Source organism: Corvus brachyrhynchos, unplaced genomic scaffold (genome assembly GCF_000691975.1).
Source record: "Corvus brachyrhynchos isolate BGI_N302 unplaced genomic scaffold, ASM69197v1 scaffold61, whole genome shotgun sequence".
Taxonomy (NCBI): domain Eukaryota; kingdom Metazoa; phylum Chordata; class Aves; order Passeriformes; family Corvidae; genus Corvus; species Corvus brachyrhynchos.
This window is the reverse complement of record NW_008236478.1, coordinates 2,871,074-2,877,073: the sequence shown is the minus strand read 5'-3', so window position 1 is coordinate 2,877,073 and position 6,000 is coordinate 2,871,074. Positions and strand designations below refer to the sequence as shown.

The 6,000-nt window shown below is 39.7% G+C and overlaps 1 protein-coding gene across 4 annotated transcripts in view; it reads right to left on the bottom strand.

Annotated features, from left to right (window-relative positions):
* The window catches only part of MAPK8 (mitogen-activated protein kinase 8), a 182,172-nt gene that overhangs the window by 43,960 nt on the left and 132,212 nt on the right, over positions 1-6,000 (bottom strand). The window lies entirely within an intron of this gene.

The following is a 6,000-nucleotide window of genomic DNA, read 5'->3' as shown; positions in this document are numbered from 1 at the left end:
CCTCTCCCACGGCCCCCGGCCCGCCCGGTCCCCACCGCCCCCGGTCCGCACCGCCCGGCCCGCCCGGCTCCCACCGTGTCCTGCTGGGCCTGCGGCGCTCCGGCTGCCCGGGGCCCGCGCATCCCTGCTCGGAACCAGCTTCTCTCTGCCTCCTCCGCGCCCTTTCCCCTGGAGCAATTCCTTTCCTGGATTACGCCGGTAGCCAGAGCTCTTTTCTGCTGGGGCTTTCATGAAATATTTGCATGTTTTAAGGCCTTTGCCTTGGCGCTCTCTGCCGGTGCGCTGGCACCCTCCGTCGCACCCTGGCATCGGTGCTGCTCCCAGACATCTTTCACGGCCTTGGCAGCTCCAGACTTCCCGCTGCATGCCTGGCATGGCAGTGCTTTCATTATTGGGCATCTGGAGCGGTGTAACATTTTATTGTCCTATGTCAGTTTTGGTGTTGTTTTTCCTCTAAATCTTTAGTACCTCTTTATAGGATTTTGAGGTTTTCATTACTATTGCCCTTGGTTCCTGGCATATGACATTAAGTACTCTCTCCTTAGACTTAAATATTTTCCTTTGTATATCGTCTTTTTTTGTTGTTCTTTTTTTCCCCCCTTTCCTTTTTCCTTAGGAATGTCCCTGCTTAGAGACAAAGGGAGGCCACTCAGCACCCTGCAGCAAACCTTTGTATATTTTACTACAAAAAAAGGCCCTATGAGCAGTATTTAAAAATACGTAAAATCTGCCAGTTAGGCACAGGGTACTGTGAAAATGGACATTTCGCATTTTATTCACTGTCAAACATGCGGCCTCTGTCACATTTTTGAAGATGCCAAAGATTCCATCAAGTTTTTTGTTGATAACAGCTTTTATCCCTCTCTAATAAGCATAGCCTTCTACATGCTAAAGGTAGTGCTTTAGAATATTCCTGTTTTGCCCAGTATCTTGGTGTTAAAAGCTTGACCTCCATAACTCTGTCCCATATACTATTCATATGCCCATTTTAGTGAGACCTCTGCATGCTGCCTTTAAAATAGTCACTTAATTTAGGCAATTTCTTTCCATATGTTAAAGTGGTTCTTTTACAGATTTCCACAGACAGATATATGATGCCTCATTTGTATCTACACAAAAAAACCCCCAACAAAACAAAAGCTATTGCTCAGACTCTGCCACTAGTCCTCCTTAGGTGCCTCTGGGCTTTGTGTTTCTAAGAGACACTTCCCACATTACCTCTGATCATTTCCGTGGGACAGCCCCCAAACAGAATTAACCAGCTTTTAGCTCCGAGGCTTTTTCTTATTGCAATGTGTTAGATCAGAGCCAGATATTGCATTCCCTTGTGTTTACATATGCCATCAGCAAAGCTCAGAAGGGGCAATATAAATGCCCAAAATACACTGCAGGCAAAACTTCATCTGGATGGGTCAAATTCATCTTGGCCAGGTGATTAAAACAGCCTGCTGATTTGGGCTGATGCAGGTCATGACACCTTCAGATGTTTAGTTCTGTTGGCACATAGATTTCCAGTGTTAACCTCTGTTCTCTGCACAGTAAGAAACAGGTGGGGTGGCATCATGTTCAGCCAGTTCAGTTATTTGCAACAAGTCCCATGGACTTACAGCACTGATGCTGCTCCTAATGCTTTTGGGAGAGTGATTGTACCTGATCATCCCATCTGATGTAAATTTGCACTGAGATTTGCAAGTGAAGAACAACAGTCCCTTTAAAGTATAATATGGTGTTTTGCTGAGGATCCAGGTTTGTCACATTTCTTTTTTCCTTTAAGGTATAATCAAATTCTCCTTAAGATTTTATAGTTTACTAAGTTAATGCTTTTAACAAGAGATGTATTTCTAAGTGACTTTTTAAAACTAGTCCTTACAACCTTGTATACAATCAGCATCTAGTGCCATCTTGAATGTAAAGCTGATAAGCAACACAAATAATGATGCAGAAATTATACAAAAAGATCAGATTGGTGTTGTTGCAAAGCATAGTAGAGGCTGGAAAATATGTAAAGGTTTTATAAAGGAAAACTCTGAAAGGAAGAATTTCATACCATAAATTTGCTGTTCACCAGTATAACTGCTTTAAAAATAAATATGATAGATAAGCTATAAAATTCCTGTACATTACACAAAATTTGCAAGACACTGAAATAGTAACTCTTCAAGTAAGGACAAAAGTTTCTTTGATTGTATGTATAATTTCAAAACAAGTCCAAAATTAATGAACAATCTGGAGCATGAAAATCAACCTCTGCCTACATGTAATTGTTAATCATTCTCTTACCTCCTCAGTTTCAGTGTTTATGTAGCAGTAGTCTTGGATTTAGACTGCTGCTTTAAAATAAGCAGTTGTTGAGTGTTTAATAAATATTTGGATTTAAAAGTGTCAGTAAAATCTGGATTATGTCAAAATACTGCAAACTTTCTCACACCCATGCACTGGTATACAAGTAGGTTTATGAATATTAAATTTTTTGGATTCAACAGTCATGAAATTACATCAAAAATGTAGTTTTGTCTTTTTTAATATTTTCGTTAACTTGTCAATTACCATACTCGGGGTAGTAAACAAAGCTTTAGCATATTGATGTCTATAAACTAAAAAGCAAAAAATTCAGACTGATATCTTTGGAGACAAGGAAATAGATCTGAATGTCTGACACAAATTTTGATGTACAAAAATCAAAATGTCAAAAATGAGATTCTATAAAATAAAATAACAGGTCAAAAGATAGGAGTAGTCATTTTTGTTCACAAAGCATCCATAGTAAAGAACAGTGATTTATTTTTGCACCAAAATGGATTAGCATAATACACATAGTAGCTCAGCTGAGTGGGACTGCAGTGAACAGACACAAGGTAGCTTAAATCACAATAGCTGTTTTTCAAGTAAATGCCTGATTATGCCCACAGTCGCTTTTAGACAAGCTGCAAATAGAAACAAGATATCCTTGTCCATGTGCCCTTGCAGAACCGCTTCAGTGCTCTGCAGACTGAGGAGGAAAGACCTTGTCACATCAGGAGAGGTGCTGGAGCTGGGAGAGGCAGCCCCTCTGCTCCCTGGACAACAAGCAGTGCTGCTAAGAAAAGTGATGGGTGGCAGCAGTAGGTGACTCTCTTCTGGAGGCACCGAGGCACTCGTTGCTGCCTTGACACGCTCTCTTGAGAGCTGTGCTGCTTCCCAGGAATGTCGCTGGGAGACTGCCAAGCCTTGCACTGTCCACTGGCTGTTACCTGCTGCTGAATTTCATGTGGGCATCTCTGGTACAGCTAGGAACCATCCGAGGAGTATGGAGAGGCATTACAGAGCCCTGGGAGCAGCATTAAGGGACTCTGGAGCACAAGCAGTTTTTTCATCAGTCCTCTCAGTCAAAGGGAAGGTGTTTGAAAGCACCGCCTCATCAAGAAGAGATCAATAGGAATTGTGGGTACTCAGGGGGTCCAGTTTATCCAAGCTAGGGCTTGAGAAGCCACAGCCAGGATCAACATCCATATCCTCTTGTGAAAACACATTGATAAATATTGTTTGTTAAGGAAGACAGATATATGTGGAAAGACAGTACAGACTATGAAAGTTTTCAGAAAATTCCAGAAGTAATACAAATAGAAATAAAAAAAAGCATTTTGGTAATAATATCTTTCTGAAACATTTTTTTCACCATTGCTTGTGGCAACGAAGCTGCATTTCACATAAGAAAGCGAAATGGAAATTTGCTAGCAAACCCCAATTTAATAGACATATTACAGCCTAGAAAGGTGTACAAAGAAAAATCACACATACTAATTGTTGATGAATACAGCTGATGTTAAAATTATTTTAATAATGAAAATAATCTAATGAAAGAAACATTGTAACAGCTAGATTTTTTAAATTAATTATGTCTTGCAAAGCATTATGAAATCAACTCCATGTAACCAGGTAGAGGGACTTGTATTCCCTCTTTAAATGCAACTAGAAACAGACAGGAGTTGCAAAATGCAGTTAAACACTTGAATTCTGACTATTAGCAAATAACGATGAACTGGGGCAAATATTTTTGTTTAGTAGTAACCAAACTGAATGGAGCACTTACTGGCTTGAGCAAATGTAACAGGAGGCAAGCAGCCACCGTGGGGCACCATGCGACAGGTTACAGATGGGAGCGGGAAGATGGGGCCATGCTCAGGGCTAACAGATGCTGAAGCTCAGACGTTTCTGCACATCTAGTCAAGAAACTTTGTTCTCTCAAATATCATTAATACTATTAACCCCTTCTTTGTTGTTCCTGAAAAGTTCTTCCTGAGCTGCCATAATTCCATGCACAGCCAATTTATATTAATTTTTACACTAAGTAAATAGGCAGCAAAGTATGTGCAATCACTGGACATAGCCAACTAGAAATTGTTTGTGGAGGGACATGTAGTTTAACTGTTAGAAAGCAGTGTTTATGGGGGTCACATACCTCATATTTCTACACACTGATATTAACACAGCATAGGGTGTTCTTTATTTATACTACTATTCAATAGAAATTTTTCATAGGCAAATGCGAGAAAAGTTTTTGGGGTTTGGCATTACCTTTCTAAATTACATATTGACAGCCCTTCCTGCACCCTTATCAATGAAAGCTTAGTATTTGGCTTTCTAAGAATAATTCCAGAGCAAAGGACATTTTCAGGATTCAGAACAAAGCCATAGGGAATTTTATATCAGCTTTTTCTCCCTTGTTATTATAAAGTGATCATAATTGGAAAAGCTCCTGTGCCATCCTCTCTTCATGATTTCTGCTACATGAGACCATCCAAAGTTGACCAAATTTTAGTGACCTTACACAGAACAGCACCACTGATGACTCTGGCACAGGGGATACTGAAGGCAAGCTTTCAGTAACGGTCTCTCCAACCAGCATTCAGTGTTCTTCATCCCCGACCTTGCCCTTCTGCTTAAAAAAAAAGATTTCCCAGGAATGCACCAATTCTTGTGAAAGTTTTTAATTTCAACTCCTAAATGCAAACAGCCCTTCTAGGTTAGTTAACATATCATACATTATCTCTGAAAAGAGCTGGAAAATTAAATTGGCCAACACCAATTATGTTACATCCTGTCTAAATGCTAGTTGAATTTACCATTCCATATAATGATTCCAACACAAAACCTGATAACTTCAGAAAGTAGTTTTGAAAAACAAGTGACGGTGAGCTAAATGGCAGTAGAGGAGTAATACAGACAACTTAGTCTTATCTCTTTTGACTTGGTAACTCTTATGATTTTACCAAAGCATTTTGAAGATATTTAAGAGTGTGTGTTATTTCTAAATTGCACAATACCTTACTTAGCACTCAGTGAACCACATTAGGCAGAATAAGGAGGATAACTTCAATAGCAAATGATCCCCTGTGGGTGAAACTGTACCTCTTTATGCTAGTTTGGTGCCTGCACACATCTTTGGCTTATGGAATAGTACCCTGTGACAACTTACACACACCCATTCTAGCATTTTGAAATGGAGATACATTCAGCTGTTGTAAAGAAAAGCTATTTTCACTCTATAAGTGTTAATCTAATATACACAAGTATATGTTAATCTACACAGGTTTCATTGTGGTGACAAAGAGCATAACTAATACAAAATCTCTATTCCAAGAGAGAAAAAGATGATTGTTTTTCCCCCTTCCAACCAGCATCCATGTCCTTGCTGGGTAAAATGTCTACTTTTTGTGAAACTATACATGGAGAATATACATGGAATTCCATCACCATACCCCTGAAACCTTTAAAGTTTCAGTCTTTCTTTCCTCAGATTAATGGCCTGAACTTTTATAATTTAGAAAGTGGTTCCATTACAGTCTGAGAGCATTTGGCATTAAATAGTAATCACTTCACAGCCTCTCTTCTTGTATCTTGGATGGATGCATTGGAGGATGTATCATAGGAATACTGGCCTCCCGTTGAATTACTGCTGGGATCAGCAGAGCTGTAATCAGGCATCACAAACATGAGTTACTTGTTCAATGTTTTCTTGCC